Raw genomic sequence first — 19,413 nt, 5'->3', positions numbered from 1 at the left:
ACATAAGTACCAAGAAGAGAAAAAGAGACAGTCAAGGAAAAAAACGTGATTTTTTATTTTTTTAAAGAGCAAGTTTATTTTCCCAGCCGTAGGCATATTGCTAATTATACCATCTCCATCTCCCCCTTCCCTCTAGCCACTCCTTCCCCCTGTGGTTCATATCCCAACCTGAACTTTAAAGGTTCTTTTTTTGTTTGTTTGTTTTGGCTTTTTTTGTTTTGGTTTGGTTTTTTGCCCTGCAGTGTACCATGTGGGATCTTAGTTCCCTGACCAGGGATTGAACCAGTGTCCTGGTGGAACCCTGCAGTGGAAGCGCAGAGTCTTAACCACTGGACCGCTGAGGAAGTCCCACGTGAAGCTTTTCAAGAAATAAAAGACAACCCATATGGCTGGGATGGGGGTGGGGCTGGGGGATGAGGAGTGGAGGGGATGAAACTGGAAAAAGCCAGATTATGAGGGGTCATTTTGTTCCATGTTGAAGAAATTGCTATTTATCCTAAGAGCAATGGAGAGCCAGTGTAGAGTTTTTAAGTAATAAAGTGACACCGTAAGATTTGCATTTCAGAACAATTACTCTGCCTGAGAAAATGAGCTGGGAGATATCAGGAAAACCGTTATGAGACAGTTATAAGAGTCCAAGTAAGAGATGCTACAGGCGTGTTTCAAGGTAGTAGCATTGAGAATGGAGAAAAGTTGAGACGCATTTATGAAGCAAAATGGGCAGTATTTAATCATTGGTTCTGGAGGAGTGAAGGAGAGCACTGAGTCCTGATAACGCTAAGGTTTCTAGATTAGGAAATCAGGTGCCATTCCTGAAATAAGGAACACAAGGAAAGTAAACTTACAGTGTAAGATGATGCATTCGTTTGAGATGTGTTGTGTTTGAGATGCCAGCCATCTCCACATCAGATCATGTCTTTTCCATACTTGAAATATTTGATGATTCTCATTGAACCTTGTCTCCCAAGAGGCTCTTCAGCTATGCAGGTTTCCCAGCCCACTTCCTTCGTGCACATTCCTCCTATAGAAGCTCATTGCTGCCTGTTCAGGGCTCTCCTTCCCAAACAGAAGGAGTTCCCATGCTGCCTGGAGATAAAGGACATTTTCTACATTACAAATTTGGTCATGTTACTCTTACCCAACTTCACCCTCAGATTAGAGTTCAAATACCTTAACGTGGCTTTCAGAATTCCATAACAACCTAGGGTCTCCCATGCTTTGCTTCTGCTCATACTGGTCCCTCTGCCTAAAATATCATCCCTCTCCCACTTCAAGGCCTTCCAACCTCCTATAGCCTACCAGACCTAACCTAAGCAGCTCCTCCCTTTGGGCTCTTCCCTTCCCAGGTTTTAGTCCCAGAGCTGATTTACAGCTCCGTAGTCAAGCTAAAACTAACGTAGGGAAGGCTCACTTCAAAGCAGACAGAACTTTAGTCTGTGGCTGTTATGAATTTATTGCCTCTGAGCTGCAAAGCCCATCATCCCTTGCCCCAGGGAACAGCACTCTGCAGACTGCATTTCCCTGTTGCCAGCTGGCTGGATGTTAAACTCTGCCAGCAGAGGGTGCTTGAAGCACACTGCAAGGCTGGAAAAGGAAAAGGGGACTTTTTTTTTCCTCAAGTAAACAGGTCTATGTGCAGATTTCTCTGTGTCGCATCAGTTTTCTTTGCCACCACATTGGTGATGACTCCTGTTGTGGGTCGAATTGTGTCTCCCCAAAAAGATATGTTCAAGTTCTAACCTCTGGTACCAGTGAATATGACTTTATTTGGAAACAGGGTCTTTGCAGATGTAATCAGTTAAAATGAAGTCACTGAATCCAGTGACCTTATAAGAGGAGAAAACAGAGACATGCACACAGGGAAGACAACCATGTGAAGGCAGAAGCAGAAATTGGAGTTATGCTACCACAAGGCAGGGAACACCAAGGATTGCAACCACTGAAAGCTAGGAGAGAGGCATGGAAGAGATTCTCCCTCAGAGGTCCCAAGAAGACCCAACCCTGCCAACACCTTGATTTCAGACTTATAACCTCTAGAACTGTGAAACAAAAGTGTGTGTGCACTTTAAAATGGCTAAGGTGGTAGATTTTGTTATGTTTATACATAACAAAAAAAAATTTTTTTAATGCATTTTAAATTTATTTATTTATGGCTGTGTTGGGTCTTCGTTTCTGTGCGAGGGCTTTCTCTAGTTGCGGCAAGCGGGGGCCACTCTTCATCGTGGTGCGTGGGCCTCTCACTATCGCGGCTGCGGAGCACAGGCTCCAGACGCGCAGGCTCAGTAGTTGTGGCTCACGGGCCCAGTTGCTCCGCGGCATGTGGGATCTTCCCAGACCAGGGCTCGAACCCACGTCCCCTGCATTGGCAGGCAGATTCTCAACCACTGCGCCACCAGGGAAGCCCTCAAAAAAAAATTTTTTTTAAATAGTAAATGCAAAGGGTAGCTACTACCCCTGCGACTGAGGGAAATGTAAATAAATAAGGAACTAAGAAACTCAGAGGAGGCTCTTGCCCCAAGTCTGAGATTAATTTTTTTTTATTGTGGAAAAATACACATAACAAAATTTACCATCTGAACCAGTGTATGTATGTATGTATTTATGTTGATGTATAATTGACATGCAGTATTATATTAGTTTCAGGCATACCATATTAAAGTGAGTGTACAATCCAGTGGCATGAAGTACTTTCACAAAGTTGTGCAACCATCACCATGATCTAGTTTCGGAAACTTTCATCACCCCAGAAGGAAATCCTGTACCTATAAAGCGTGCATTTACTACTTCTTTCCTCTGTACCCCTTAGAGTTCTCTTTTACCCCTTTTGATTATTAACCATGGCCAGCATCATCAAGGAGGATGCCTAAGCTGGGGTTAGAACTCTGAGAGAAGGTAAGACAAACTAGATGGCAACCAGGGAGGACCACAGAAGGGCCAGGCCAGGTAAGAGTCAGATGATAGACTAGTCATGGGGGTGCTACATCCTGGGCAGAATTACCCTCCTCAGAGGGGTGGACGATGTGTTTGAAAAGTGTTGACCTGCTCAGGTTTCATTTCATCTGTCTCATTGTAGAAAACTCCATGAAACAGAATCTAGAATAAAATATTAGGAAAACCACCAAATAGATAGTAAGTTGAAAACATGGATGGGATGCAGAAGTTCCTAGAAATATATAAAATGCCAAAAGTGGTGCTTGTATAAATATTAAGGAAACTGAAAAAGTCATCAGACTGTCATCAGACTGTTGATGACCAAAAAAAGTCATCAGACTGTTCTCCTGAAAAGAACAAGTTGTTACCAAAGAAATAGACAACTTTCAAAACCTGCCTACCCGTTTTATGAAGTTAGTGTAATATAGATTCCAAAACCAGATAAGGGTAATACAAGAAAATAATAACCGCTAATTGAATCCAACAGTATTTGTAAAAAGCCCTACATCTTGATCCAATAGGAATGGATGTACTACTAACTGCAGCCACAGGGCTATCCCATTTGTCATGTTTTCCCCACAACCTTTTTTTTTTTTTTAATTTGGTTGTGCTGGGTCTTAGTTGCGGCAGACGGGCTCCTTCCTTGTGGCTCACGGGCTCCTTAGTTGCGGCTTGCCGGCTCCTTAGTTGTGTCTCGAGGGCTCCTTAGTTGTGGCATGCAAACTCTTAGTTGCAGCATGCATGTGGGATCCAGTTCCCTGACCAGGGATCGAACCCAGGCCCCCTGCATTGGGAGCGCGGAGTCTTAACCACTGCGCCTCCAGGGAAGTCCCTTTCCCCACAACCGTTGTCCACAGAGCAGAACTTCTTCTTTCCTGACTTTCTTTCCCAAGGCTGTACTAGAAGAAGCAGGGAGGCTTATCACTCATTGGTTCATTTCATACTAGAACCCGGGGAATGGGGTTTAAGAGCTATTACCTCCTGTGGCTCAACTGCTTAGGTAAAAACACGTTCAATAAATCAACAAAACCCCAACACAATTAGGGTTGTGGTGACCAATATTAAATTATTTCAGCAATAACATCTGAAACTGAAACATCCTTATTATCTAATCTCTGGCCTTTGGCTCTATTTATTTTAGTCCAAATTTCAAGATTAGATGAGCAAACATGGAATTTTGAGATGTAGCCTATACATTCTATTCCTTATTTATCTCTTCCTTGGATTTCTTTATAAAAGGAGAAACGATAGCATAGTAAACAGTGATTTCCTCACAGACAATCTCTAGTCAAATGACCTCAGTGAGTTAGTAGACTTATAGCCTAAAACAGAGTTCATGATTAGCAACTTGATCACAGCTGAATTTTGGATTCTGGTAACTGAGATTGACCTCTACAGCATTTCTAAGTTTTGATAAACAGTATTGGAAAGTCATATGGAATACAATTAATTTTCTAGTATCAATATGGACTTGAAACTTCCATAAACTTAATTTTATTTCATTTGATGTTAACTTCTCACAGACTAAGCACACATACTTATTCCAAAATAGAAGTCTCTATTAACAGTAACATTTGCAGATTTGCAAGTACACTCACAACTAATTCACACACATTGCAGGAAGTCTCAAAATCTTTCTTTTCCAAATGAAGAAAAAAATGCTCAATGCATATATATTTTAAAAATAAAATCACAGATTAAAAAGCTCTCTCAACTTGAGTATGTTGGTGACTTTAACAATACAACACCAAAAGCACAATCCATGAAAGACATGATTGATAAGTTGGACTTCATTAAAATTTAAAAACTTCTGCTTTGTGAAAGACAGTGTTGAGAGAATGAGAAGACAAGCCACAAACTGGGAGAAAATATTTGCAAAAGACGCATCTGATAAAGAACTGTTTAGCCAAAATATACAGAGAACTCTTAAAACTCAACAATGAGAAAATGAAAGACCTGATTAAAAGATGGGCCGAAAATCTTGAGACACCTCAACAAGGAAGATATACAGATGGCAAATAAACATATGAAAAGATGTTCCATATCATATGTCATCAGGGAAATGCAAATTGAAACAATGAAGTATCACTACACATCTATTAGAATGGCTAAAATCCGGAACACTGACAACACCAAACGCTGAGGGGGATGTAGAGCAGTGGGGGCTCTCATTCACTGCCAGTGGAAGTGCAAAAAGGTACAGTCACTTTGGAAGACAGTTTGGCATTTTCTTATAAAACTAAACATACTCTTACCTTACACTCCAGCAATTGCACTCCCTGGTATTTACCCAGAGGAGTTCAAAATGTGTCCACACAAAAACCTGCATATGGATGTTTATAGCAGCTTTATTCATAACTGCCAAAACTTGGAAGCACTAAGTTTGTCCTTCAGTAAGTGAATGGATAAATGTGGTACATCCAGGCGATGGAATAATATTCAGAGTTAAAAAGAAGTGAGCTATCAAGCCAGGAAAAGACATGAAGGAAGTTTAAATACATATTACTGAGTGAAAGAAACCAATTTGAAAAGGCTACATACTGTATGATTCCAACTATATGACATTCTGGAAAAGGCAAAACTATGGAGACAGCAAAAAAAAAAAAAATCAGTGGTTGTCAGGGGTTGGGAGAGGGAAGGATGAATAGACAAAGCACAGAGGATTTTTAGGGCAGTGAAAATACTCTGTATGATATTATAATGATGGATACATGTCATTATACATTTGTCCAAACAAACAGAATGTTATACAGGAATGAATGAGCCCTAGTGTAAACTATGGACTTTGGGTGATTGGGATGTGTCAGTGTAGATTCATCAGTCGTAACCAATGTCCCACTCTGGTGGGGGGATGTTGATAATGCGGGAGGCTGTGCATGTGTGGGAAAGGGGTGTATGGGAACTCTCTGTACCTTCCCCCCCTCAATTTTGTTGTGAACCTAAAACTGCTCTAAAAAATTTTCTGTAAATAAACACTAAGGCCATAATGCCTTAGCATTCAATAAATACTTTCTGAATGATTAATAAATTGATTAATCTACCAGGCAAAAAATATGGGTAAAACAATTTGGATTCAGTTGGCTTTGTCTACATATCCAGTGACAAAACAGTAAAGATAAAAAATTGCTCTACATAACATTGTAAAACAACTATACCCCAATTTAAAAAAAGAAAGAAAAAAAATTACTAAGGCAAAAAAAAAATTGCTCTAATCATAAACTTTAGCCTAATGGATCTACTGTCCAACTACAGCAGTAAGGTTGTTATAATTCATACTTCCAGATAGCTGACCCTTGTACTACCATGCTGGGTGACTAATGATTGGTTGACCAAAATGCACAGACCAATGCAGATGTATCAATAATCTCCATTTACCTGAAATGAGAGAAGACCTCTTGTTATAATCTCTGGGTACAAGACTTTTAAAAGTTCTTTCCATTCAAACTGAGTATACTTTCTTCATACTTCCATTGACTTGCTTGGCCTAAAAGTTGATTTGTATTAAGTGAGCAAAAGTTACACCTACACACTCACAAATCAATAGTTGAAAAACAACCATTCCATATATGACTTTTGGATGTTGCAGTATTTTAAAGTACACTATACTTATAAGGCAAGGAATTGATACTATAAGATCATTTTTTTTAAATAAAGAATATTTTAAAACTGGGCCGGGAGTAGGGGCTAAGTCAAAGCCAGCATTACTCTTGAACTTCCTTTTGGTCATGTCTCTAGCCCAGAGGTCTGCTAGTGTGAGTGAGGTGGTTTATATAGTTGGAATATCATTGCCAACCCTATTTTAAAATTTTGTCAGACTGGTATGAATATAACCTCTTTCTGCTTTCTTGATATATGCCTCCTTTTTTAAGAGTTAGTATCTGTTTCCTCCTTACCTCTTCTATCAGCCATCCACTTAAAGAATGGAGGGGGGAGGGGATTCTGTCAATATTCCTTCCAGTCTTTTTCACATCCACTTGCCCTTTACTGTCCGGCCCACTCAGTCACTTCTGTGGAGAAACTCATTTTACAATCCTCCCACTCCTCCAGCATCCTTATTTAGAGCAAGCGGAAAAATCACACAACTCACACAGGCCACTCCTAGTGGGTTTATAGCCTGGACCCACTAGGTCATCAGGAAGACAGAGGCCAGCTGCTTACTTGCTGACCACCAGAGAGCCACAGATAGAATCTGGTTGAGCAGAGATTCTAGAGGGATCTCACCCTGGCCCCATATCTCTCCAACTGGTTACAATGCATCCAACAGAGACTACGCCAGTTCCAAAATCATCCACCAAAGAATGCTACCCATCCCTGCACAGTCTGCTACAGGTGTCTAATGGCTTAATTCCACAATTTAGAATGGTTCCAATTTTTCTTAGCCTTCCTTCAGAATTCATGAATGAAGCACTTTTTAAAACCAAGCATCTACAAAGGGAAGATAAACCTATCTGATTGGTTGCCTAGACAAAAGGGGAAAGCTAAACATAGCTCCAATGCCCATTCCCTTGGCATGCTTCTTAATGGGTTGGTGGTTAAGAGGATTTTGAGCCAAACACACAATTGATACACTGGTGTTTGGCTTCTTCTTTTTTTTTTTTTAAATGGGAAAAGCACGAACGCAGTCCCCCACTACCACAAATTATGCAGTCGAGTTTCCCACATTTGGGGAAATTGCAGGGGTCAGCACATCCGGAGTGCAATGGATAAGTTTGGCTTCATTTTTAAAGGGAGGAGAAAGATTTGCAAAGAAAAATCTCCAATGTGTAGGCTAACACCTATTTACTTTTAGTCTGAATAATCTGTGAAGTTAGGTAAACAGTCATTTCAGAAATATTCTCTATAATAAGGTTTTATACGGGAAGCTTAAGGACACGTGGATCTACTAATTAGCATAACATCCACTCAGGTGTCTGGCTCCAGATAGTGGGCAGAAGATGTAAATTTGGGAGCCTTTATAAGTGTTTTCTGTCTTTTTATTTGCAGTGAAAATCTTCAAGTTGTTACAGAAGAGGTTAGTTATGCAGGGGAAAAGAAATAACCCAAGTAAGCCCAAGAAGGTTAGAAGAGTTGGGATCCGAGTACTACTTTAACCTTTCATAGGAGAGACACTTCCTCCATCATTGCAGGAAGAAAAGATGGGTGCAGATGCAGAGAAGTTGGTAGCTTTGACCACGAAAAGACAAGGTCTCTGATCTAGTGGCTTCTGTTTTCTCAATGAAGCGTAAGATAAGAGTATCTATTGAGGGCTGAAGTGTGAGAACAGAAGTGAAAGTATAAAATTGTTATCACATTGTGTGAGAAAGCAAATTTACTGGAGAATCCTGGAGTTGCTGGACAGGGTTGAGTGTGCCTACACATTGTCTGTGATAATTAAAGTAAAACCAGTCAGTGTGGTTGTGTGATTTTTCACAGTGTTCAGCTGTTCATGAGAAGGAGTGGAAAAGTCAGTGGTTGGTTTTATTCGGGGATTTATGCCAAGGTGATTGAGAGAGGAAGAGAGAAGCAAGGAAGCTGAAGGCATTTGCCAGGGAATAATTACAATGGAGCACGTTGGAATCTTATCTGAACTAAACTGGACTAAAAATGTCCACTATGATTATGGTAATAAAAGGCCCAAAAGTCAAAACCAGGGAAAGAAGAGCACATAAAGGAATTCCCTGGCTGCCCAGTGGTTAGGACTCCACGCTTTCACTGCCAAGGGCCCAGGTTCAACCCCTGCCAGGGGAACTAAGATCCTGCAAGCTTTGAGGCACGGCCGATAAAAAAAAAAAGCACATAAATCAAAGATGCATAAAGGACCCTTAATAAGGATATTAAAATTGAGCTTTGTGCTCTGCCAAATCTTCATTGCTTGTTCCTTTCCTGGTAAGAGGCTTTTCAACAAGCCTGACAAGTGCAGTGAGGGCATTAGCAAAAAGCACCAGCTTTGCATTTCAGCCTCAGCCAAAACAAGCATGCCCAGAAATGTCCAGCTAGAACCCTCAGCCTCTGCTATGAGGACCCAACCAAGAGATGTTTCTTCTCCCAAGTCTTTCAGACAGATAAAAGAATATAGACCACTTTCTTACTGACTCACTTTTTTCCTGGCCAAAATCTTCTAGCTGGGCATGCAGTAATCTAGCAGAGAAATGGGTGCTTGTTTTTAAACGCCACTCCCACGGACACAGAATTTGGGAGGGCCAGCATGGAGCTTGTGGGACACAGGCAAAATGAGGTTGTCCCGCGGCCACGTGGAGGTGAGGAGATGCAGATGTGGAATTGTGTGCAGCAGACAATTAAGCATCAGGTACAAGGTAATGAGACGGCAAGCAGAGACCCCAGAACAGATTTTATGGCTTCAGAATGCCAGGCAGGAGCTGGGAGACATTTCCTGGGATGCTGGAGTCTAGCCCACAATGATGTGTAATGAGGAGAGTATTAGGGGCCACAAGGCCATTTAGATTGCACACATGCACACACACATACACCCTCACACCCAGATCACCATTAACAAAGCAGAACTAGTATTTCCCTGGGTTCCCCGCACTGAAAGCTATCACACTGTACTTGTCAAACTGTAAAATGTACATCTGAATCGCCTGAGGATCTTGCTTAAAACATACTGTTCTCCATAGTGGCTGCACCAATTTACATTCCTACCAACAGTGTAGGAGGGTTCCTTTAAGGCAGTTTTGACCGCCAGGGATGAGAACACTCCCAAAAAGAAAACACAGACAAATGGATAAAGAGATTCAAGAGGGAAGTGTGACAGCAACAGGACAACAGCAAACCTGTTTCAAATTTTCATTCAAATAACTAGAAAATACAGATTATAGACTGTTACTATTATATAGATTACTATAGATCACCTTTCAGTGGGACCCTTTGATGTATGCACCTGAAACACAGGAAAACTTATGTCTCAGAGTAGATATAAGGAAGGAAGGAAGGAAGGGAGAAGGGAGGTAGAGAGGGAAGGAAGGAAGGAGGGATGGAAGAAAGGAGTCAAAAAAGAGGAAGGAAAAAAGAAAAGAAATTCCCCCAAATTTTGGAAGGCGAGGAGGCAGGATTCAGAGGCATTTCAAATCTGCCCTAGCTTCTCATTATCATAGAATAAAATCTGTCCCAAAGCTTTTTAAATTTGTTTAAACCGAAAGAACTTTGGGTGAAGGCAAATTATTTTTAGAATGCTCTTGTTATTCAGGTTGAAGTTACTACTGATACAGAACTCATAAATTATACAGTAACAATGTGTTTTCTTATTATAACATTAAAAATAACATAAGCCAGTGCAGTATTTTTGTGCATCTGCTGAATGAAAGAAAGATAATTTAAATTGGGAGCCTCCATGCAGTTCTAGGCAAGTTCGAGCAGAAACTCTCTGTATCAGTCTCTGACATGGCAATTTTCTAGGAAAGAAATTCATTTAGGGAATCAATCAGGAATTCATTCGTTATTGTTTGGTTAATATTAACTAAAGATTTTTTAAAAAATCACCCTTGTCTTCTTCATTTGCTCATTTTAAGTTGTGAGTATATGAAAACAATGTTTACTTTTCTTATTGAAGACTGTGCAGAAAGACCCACAGGTATTTGTCTCTGGGTGGGAAGAGCAGAAGATCTGGATCTGAAGGCTGGCCTGTCCTCTTACCTGCTTTGTACCTTTGGGTAAGTCACATCTCTTCTCAGGATCATACATACATATTCATGTCCCTGACAGAGTTGTGACACAAGGTACATGAAAACAATCTCCGACCTCAAAGGGCTGTATAAATAAATGTTTATAATTATTAATATAGGGACCAAAGTGCTCTGTGATAGGAATAAGCAGTCAAAAACACCCACTTTCGGGACTTCCCTGGGGGCGCAGTGGTTAAGAATCCACCTGCCAATGCAGGGGACATGGGTTCGAGCCCTGGTCTGGGAAGATCCCACATGCCGCAGAGCAACTAAGTCCGTGCGCCACAACCACTGAGCCTGCGCTCTAGAGCCTGTGAGCCACAGCTACTGAGCCTACGTGCCACAACTACTGAAGCCTGTGTGCCTAGAGCCCCTGCTTCACAACAAGAGAAGCCACCGCAATGAGAAGCCCGCGCACCACAACGGAGAGTAGCCTCTGCTCGCCGTAACTAGAGACAGCCCGTGCGCAGCAATGAAGACCCAACACAGCCAAAAATAAATAAATACATTTATTAAAAAAAAAAAAAGACAACAAAAAACACCCACTTTCAAGGAGAGGCAGGAAGAGCTGACCCTATTTGGATTTTCTCCATTTGCCCTCCAGATCCACTCTCCACCCTGCTTCTCACAAATCCAGCCCCCTTCCCTAAGCTTCTGCTTGGTTTGGGCCGGTCTGGTGTTGATTCTCCCTATAGGTTACTTCGGACAAAAGCCACAGCTCCTTCAGGTAGCCCCAGGGCACACCTCCCTCCCCTGACCCCTTTGGGCCCAAGGGGTCTTCCCAGGCCCTGTTGGTTTCCTTTTTCCCTGCACACTGCCCTCTGGGTGGGTGTGCCATCTGACTCCTGCTAGGCGGAGGCTGCTCAGTCTAATTAACTTGTGTAATTACTGTAAAAAATATGAAAGTACATTGACTTTGAAAGAAAAAATAAGTAAAAACAGGTAGTTTAGACAAATGGTTTAAATTAACGAAACTGGGAAAAGGAACCCTTCCCAAAGATATATGGATGCGTATGACACCTTGCCACGTCACCATTGTGGGGAAATATGCACACATTTCTCAATCCAGTAAAGAAAGCTCTGAACTGTAAACAAACAAGCACACAAAAACCCAGGTCATCACCCTGCAAACTTCTTTTTTACCCTGCATACTTTTAGTGCCAAAATAAATGAACCTTGAATTTTTCGTGTAAGTTATATACTTACTCCCTGACATAACTCCATCCGTAGCATTTTCAATGCTGACCTTTTGCAGATTTGCAACATTCAGGGCTATCACAATCATGTGAGAAAATATATTTTTCCACTAAGAACATACTGAGTGTAAACTTGGGAATGTTGGCAATCTTGTGATTTTCTTTTCATTTAAATACATGTTGTGTTTGTTAATATAATGAGCCAGTCCTTTCAAAGCTTGTACTTTCTTTAAACATTTTTATTGCAAACAATCTATGCTTTTTTCCTTTTTGATTCTGTCTTCCTTACACAGTAAGAACTCAAAATCCTATGTTTTAAATAAAAGGAAATAAAATTCTTGGCTTTATTAGGTAAGCATAAATATAGAGAAGAGTAAAAAGTTTTGCTAAATAGTGAACGGAATTAAAAAGGTGATGCTTATCTTTTAAATTAGTGATTCTTAAGGTTTGGTGTCTATCACAATAACCTGTGGAGCTTGTTAAAAATAAACATCATGCCCTTTCCATGACTCTCTAGCATTCTGTATCATTATAAAATTCAATGTTCTCATCTGTGAAATGGGGATAACCTCACAGAGTTATTGTGAGGATTAAGTGGGATAATGTATATAAAGCACCAAAGCACTTAGAACTGCTCTTAATGCACAGTAAGCTATAGGAGTGTAGCTACTATTATTTTTGTTAGGAGACAATTCTCCATGTTTCTGCATGTCTTGGGAGCAGAGGCACTGACCACCTTTGTTCTGGACTATTTTCTCCAAGATGTTTGTATAGCAAACAGCCTTGGAAGATACAGGGTCTCCCTCCAGAGCAGGGGGCAGTTTTGTTTTCTTTCTAGTGTAATAATGTCTCCCTTTGGTAGAAATGTCTATTATCAAGATTTGGGCTCCCTAGCTCAGAGCTCCTCAGCTGTGATGCAAATCCTCTGCAAGCATGGCATTCACATGGGCCCCTCTGTCTTTCCCCTGTGAACTTGGGGGTGGCAAGAGGAAACCAACATGAACATGAACCTCATGCTGCTTGCCGTGCCATAAGTAATAAAGTCCTTTGTCTCTGACCCAGGAGTTTTGAGTCTTCTACCAGCATCTGTGTGGCAGGCAAAAGGAAGGTTAAAAATCTCAGCCCCTTCACAGTTTTTGACAATTACAGGGTTCAGAAGCATGCAGTCATGTTTAAAGAAGTGCATTTTGTCAACCAAAAGTAATTTAATTAAAGTAATTAAAAAGTAATTTCAGGGAATACCCTGGTGGTCCAGTAGTTAGGACTCTGTGCTTTCATTGCCAAGGGCCTGGGTTCCATCTCTGGTCAGGGAACTAAGACCCCATGAGCCGCGTGGCCAAAAGAAAAAGTAATTTCATTTTCCACTCCCATCTCTAAATGAATATTTGGAAGGATCCAATTCATAGTTTTCTTATTGCACAACCTCAGCACCATCCAGCCGCTCCCACATGCAACCATGGTCCCCGTCTTATCTTCTGGTTTGAAGGGTACTATTAATGACCTTTGGAATCTAAATCCACCTGGCCATTATTCAAAACCACTAATCAGTGGCCTAATGGTAGAGCTGCAGAAGGTCTGAAGAGAATTTGCATTTCTGAACTTCCTCCAGGATCTCAGTTGACCCCTTCCTCACCATTCCAGCATACGATACACAATTCCCAGCATCCTCCTTCAGAACACCTTATTTCATAGCAACTGTAGTTTTGCCCCTGTTACTTCCTCAACCCACTCAGCACCACTGACATCTTGATGACTGACTCATTCCTAAGAGAATATAGGCCACCAAGAAGGGAAACCCTCCGGAGGGGCAAACACTATTAGAAGAAAGACGACTGGTACTAGCTCCAGAGGGAAAATCCAAGTGGTGGACACCGCCTGGTTCTCCCACCATAATTTACACATGACCAAGTCTAAAGCCAGAGGACAGCTACTTGGGTTCTTACAAAGGATGCAAGTCGTCAGGCCAAGGCCCTTTGGACCCAGTGTATCTGCTCTGTCTTTTACCGTTCTTTGGCAAGCCAAATTCAATGAGGGCACAGAATAGATAACAAGAGAATGTTATTCAAGAGAAGTTGGGGGCTTCCCTGGTGGAGCAGTGGTCGAGAGTCTGCCTGCCAATGCAGGGGACACGGGTTCGAGCCCTGGTCTGGGAAGATCCCACATGCCGCGGAGCGACTGGGCCCGTGAGCCACAACTACTGAGCCTGCGCGTCTGGAGCCTGTGCTCCGCAACAACAGAGGCCACGATGGTGAGAGGCCCGCGCACCGCGATGAAGAGTGGCCCCCGCTTGCCGCAACTAGAGAAAGCCCTCGCACAGAAACGAAAACCCAACACAGCCAAAAATAAATAAATTAATTAAAAAAAAAAAAAAAAACTCACTCACTTAAAAAAAAAAAAAAAAAAAGAGAAGCTGGACTCATGGTACATCCCAGCACACAGAGGAATGGCTGTGGGAAGGGGTCACCGTTAAGAGTACTGGAACCTTGCTCCCCCGAGTGCGGTCCCTGGACCAGCAGCTGGGAGTCTGTTAGAAATGCAGAATCTCGAGTTCTCAGTTCAGACCTACTGACTCAGAAACTGACTCCTGGGCATATATCCAGAGAACACAGTAATTTGAAAAGATTCATGCACCCCAATGTTCATTGCACCACTGTTTACAATAGCCAAGACATGGAAGCAACCTAAAGGTCCATCGACAGATGAATGGATAAAGAAGATGTGGTACATATATACAATGGAATATTACTCAGCCATAAAAAAGAATGAAATAATGCCATTTGCAGCAACATGGATGGACCTAGAGATTATCATACTAAGTGAAGTCAGACAGAGAAAGACAAATATATGATATCACTTACATGTGGAATCTAAAAAAAATGATACAAATGAATTTATTTACAAAACAGAAACAGACTCACAGACTTAGAAGACAAACTTATGGTTACCAAAGAGGAAAGGTTGGGGGTAAATTAGGAGGTTGGGATTAACATATGCACACTACTATATATAAAATAGATAATCAACAAGGACCTACTATACGACACAAGGAAATCTACTCAATATTCTGTAATAACCTATATGGGAAAATAATCTGAAATATATATATATATATATATATATATAAAACTGAATCACTTTGCTGTACACCTGAAACTAACACAACATTGTAAATCAACTATACTCCAATATAAAATTTTTAAAAACTAAAAAAAAAGTAATATACAAACTAAAAAAAAAAAGTGTTAAACGCATACAATGAAATATTATTCAACCTTAAAAAAAGAAATCCTGTTACATACTACAACATGGATAAACCTTGAGAACATTACTCTTACGTGAAGTAAGCTAGTCACAAGAAGACAAATACTGTATGATGTCACTTGTATAAGTCATCTCAAGCAGTCAAACTCATAGAAATAGACAATAGAATTGTGGATGCCAGGGTTTGGGGGTGGGGGAGAGGGGAATGGGGAGTTGTTCAGTGGGTACAGAGTTTCAGTTTTCCAAGATGAAAAAGTTCTAGAGATCTGTTACACAATAATGTGAACTCTACACTTAAAAATGGTTAGAATGGTAAATTTTGTTACATTTTTCACCACAAATTTTTAAAATGTAAAAAACATTCTTAGCTTGCAAGCCATAGAAAAATAGTAGGCTGGGGGACTTCCCTGGTGGTCCAGTTGTTAAGACTCCCCGCTTCCACTGCAGGGGGCACGGGTTCAATCCCTGGTCAGGGAGCTAAGATCCTGCATGCTGCACGGTGCAGCCAAAAAAGCAAAAACAGTAGGCTGGATTTGACCAGAGGGCCATGTGTACTTTGCCAACTCTTGATCTAATCTGTAGGGCATATTCAAATTTCACAGTTGTTTCAATCATGCCCTTTATAGCTATCCTTTTGCCCCAAGTCCAATCCAGTTTCCTGCACTGCATTTAATTGTCATGTCTCTTTAGTCTCCTATAATCTAGAAAATCAATTCCTCAGTTTTCCCTTGACTTCTATAACCTGGACACTTTTGAAGATTACCAGCTAGTTATTTTATAGAAGGTCCTACAATTGGAGTTTGTCTGATATTTCCTCATAATGAAATCCATGTTATGCATTTCTATCAGGATACCACAGAAATGATGTTGTGTGCTCGACGCACAGTATCAGAAAGCACAAGATAATGTCTGTTTGCCTCAACACTGATGTTGACTTTGAACCATTATCTGTCCTGTTATTCTACTGTAAAGTTACCTTTTCCCCTTTAATAAATAACTTGTGAAGAGATACTTTTAGACTTATTCTATTCCTCCTCAAGCTTTCACCTGCTTATTTAGCTTCCATGATTTTTGCCTGAATCAGTTATTAATACAGTGGTTGCAAAATGGTGACATTCTAATTCCATCTTTCCGCCCACATTTATTAGTTGGTATTCTATTGTAAGGAAGATCTTTTCCTTATCTCTACATTTATGAACTCATGGTAACTTATTTTATGGGTGATAAAATATGTTAATTACATTAACATATAATTGTTATTGTTAATCATATGGGTGCTAATATGTTAATTTTAAATTTGGTTGGGGGGAGGATATACTTTTTTTTTTTGCCCACAATAACGTCTGGGGGGTTTTTTAATTTTATTTTTTTAATTGGCATATAGTTGATTTACAAAGTTGTGCCAACCTCAGCTGTACAGCAAAGTGACTCAGTTATACACATACAGACATTCTTTTTTAATGTTCTTTTCCATTATGGTTTATCACAGGATATTGACTGTAGTTCCCTGTGCTATACAGTAGGACCCTGTTGTTTAGCCATTCTTTGAATTTGTTTTGATGCTCAACTTGTCTTAGATTTGGCCTATTGCAGCTCCTTTAGGAGGGTTTCTATGTCCTTTTGACATGACCCCTATCCTTTTGTGTCCCCATCATATTTTACATACTTTCTTACTTGTACAAAAAGATGTTTCAGGTTCATCTTTATTTTCTCTGCCCCAGTCCCAGCACCTGCCATCATGAGGCAGAAAGAAGACTGCCACAGAATTGCATCAGACCCTAGCCAAGTGGATAGGAGGATGGCAGAGGGACTAAGAGGGGAAGGCCAGGATGAGAGAGTGACATTCCAAGATGTTCAGTGTATTTGGAAGCGAGCAGAACCCTGCAGGGACCCTCCCAAGTACAAAGGCCTCTCCATGTCCCCTGCCTCTTGTTTGTAGAAAAGCTGAACTCTCCCAGGCCTCCCTGAGTCCCAAATGAGCAGGCTCAAACAGTTAATGATTAGGACAATAGAATCACAGAATTCTTCAGTGTCTGATGCACATTCCGGAGTTGTTTTACAGATACTATAACTGCCACCAGAGGGGAAAAGCTAACTGCATGATGACCAGCCTGCAGCCATGACATAAGCTGTTCCATCTTGAGCAGTACTGAATCCATGGCTAGCACAATTCCAAGAACTGGCCTTAAGAGAATGGGATTAACACTACTGCTCATAATAATCTATATCTTTGTGGGCATCAAAGTAATTGTATCTTGTTCTGCCCATATATGTAAGCGGGCAACTAAAATTGTCAGCAAAGGGATGCTACAGACCCATGTCAACATTTTCCACTCTAAGAATACAGTGCTGTATGTCAGCATGAAGAAGTTAACAGAAGATGGACCTTTGCCCATAATCCCGTAGAAATGGAATGATGTTCTTACAAGTGGGGATTTGTAAGCAGCTTTTGGCAGGAAAGAGCTCTCTGCAGGAGGCCCCTTTTGTCTTGTCTCTTTAGCAAAGCTATATTGTAGCTAACCTTTAACCAGTCACCCCATGCTCTACTCATCTCCAGCCCAAGCACACCTTTCAATCTTTTGATCACATTATACCTTGCCTAACTTTCTTTCCATAGATCTTTCCATAGTTCTTTCCATAGATCAAAGAAGTAGAAATGAATAATAAGTAATTAACAGATGACCAGATCTCTTCCCCAGCTTCACCTTCAGTAATCTCACAAACAAACTGTGTGAACAAGATAGCATAAAAAGAAAGATCACGAGGAGTCAACAAGCCTGCATGCAGTGGGAGACGGCTATGAGTCTGATCCCCTATCTCAGTGACTGAGATTACTTCCCTTTTTCCCTTTAGAAACTTTCATGGCCAAGCAGAATCTTCAGAGTTGGTTTTGGGACATGAGCCCACCTTCTCCCCAGATTGCCCAGTTTTCTGATTAAAGCAACTTTCCTTTCTACCAACAGTTGCCTCTTGAGTATTGGCTTTTGAGCAGCAAGCAGCCAAACCTGAGTTTGGTAACATATTTGCATGTCTAAAATAACATTATTGGGACTTCCCTGGTGGTCCAGTGAGTAAGACTCTGCTCTCCCAATGCAGGGACCCCAGGTTTAATCCCTGGTCAGGGAACTAGATCCCACATGCCTGCCGCAACTAAGAGTTCGCATGCCACAACTAAGAAGTCTGCATGCCACAACCGAGAAGTCCGCATGCTGCAACTAAAAGATCCCACGTGCTGCAACTAAGACCCGGCACAGCCAAAATAAATAAATAAATATTTTAAAAAAGAAAAAGAAAAAGAATAAAATAACATTACTAATCATAGTTTACAGATATCCCATAAGTGTGACCTTTCCTAAATTTGCTCTTACCTATTAGAGGAATCCGTCTTGCCTGTATTGGAAAGTAAAACAGAACAGTGAAAAGTATGGGGCTTTGGAGCTTGTTAACTCAGATTCAAATCTCAACCCTGCGACTGACTAGCTATGTAATTGTGTCTAAGTTATTTTACTTCTTAGAACTTCAGTTTCCTTTGGCTCTGAGGAAGATAATAAGAACAAGTGCTTCCCTGAACTGTTATAAGGACAAGAAATACTAGGTACCAAGCTCTTCTCTAGGGTAAGGCTCACAGTTAGTGCTGCACCAATGCATCTCCTAGTACTGTGGGAAGAGGCATAATCATCCTCTCCCGAAATGCAGTGTCCTACATGTATTAAGGGGTTCTTTCAATTATGAGAATAATATTACTACCCAGTTTTATAATTATTTCCCAAGCATTATCTTACCAGGTCAATGCAATGGAAGTTGTAGAGAAGGAAGAGGAGATGAGTGTCCATTCTGAAAGAGCATTGCCATAGAAAAACATCAGAAGGAATCCTCCCCAAACAGAGAACAAGGACTTTTGCTTCTTACACTGTGTGCATCTGTATTGTCTGAATTATTTGACAAGATGCATTCTCTTATTACTTCTGTGATTGTATTAAACAGTGAATTGTTCCCTCAGCTAGCTAGATCAGAGCTCTCTGAACCCTAAGGCTGGCGGACTGAATCGAATTGGGTTTTATCTCAGAGCAAAATAAGGGAAAATGTTTTCCCTTGGCCTTTTCCCCACATTCTAATTCTGTCTGTGATGACTTAACAACCATGACTTAGCTTAATCACCATGACTTGGCAAATTTCAGTGATTAAGCCTGACAGAGTCACCATGACTGGGATCCTGTTTGACCTGGTGTGGCCAAATCTTATTCATACCTTCTATTTGATATCAAGTGAGTAAATGTTTTTTTTAAAAAACAAACAAACAAACAAAAAGTGAGTAAATGTTTGAGGGATACTTTGTTCCAGGCACTTTATTGCTATAATTCATATTG

At 40.8% G+C, this 19,413-nt stretch overlaps 1 long non-coding RNA gene and 1 other non-coding gene across 2 annotated transcripts; both read right to left on the bottom strand.

Annotated features, from left to right (window-relative positions):
- Nucleotides 1-387: 387 nt before the first annotated feature.
- Nucleotides 388-19,071, bottom strand: LOC118897331. Its single transcript, XR_005020400.1, has 3 exons — nt 18,829-19,071; nt 18,415-18,436; nt 388-1,086 (listed from the first exon to the last, which is right to left on the bottom strand). It is a non-coding gene; the product is annotated as an uncharacterized LOC118897331 (long non-coding RNA).
- LOC118897568 lies at nt 7,533-7,698 on the bottom strand. Its single transcript, XR_005020462.1, has one exon. It is a non-coding gene; the product is annotated as a U1 spliceosomal RNA (small nuclear RNA).
- Nucleotides 19,072-19,413: the final 342 nt, after the last annotated feature.

This window comes from Balaenoptera musculus, chromosome 6 (assembly GCF_009873245.2).
Source record: "Balaenoptera musculus isolate JJ_BM4_2016_0621 chromosome 6, mBalMus1.pri.v3, whole genome shotgun sequence".
Taxonomy (NCBI): Eukaryota; Metazoa; Chordata; class Mammalia; order Artiodactyla; family Balaenopteridae; genus Balaenoptera; species Balaenoptera musculus.
The sequence above is the reverse complement of the archived record's forward strand: the minus strand, read 5'-3'. Positions and strand labels throughout refer to the sequence as shown.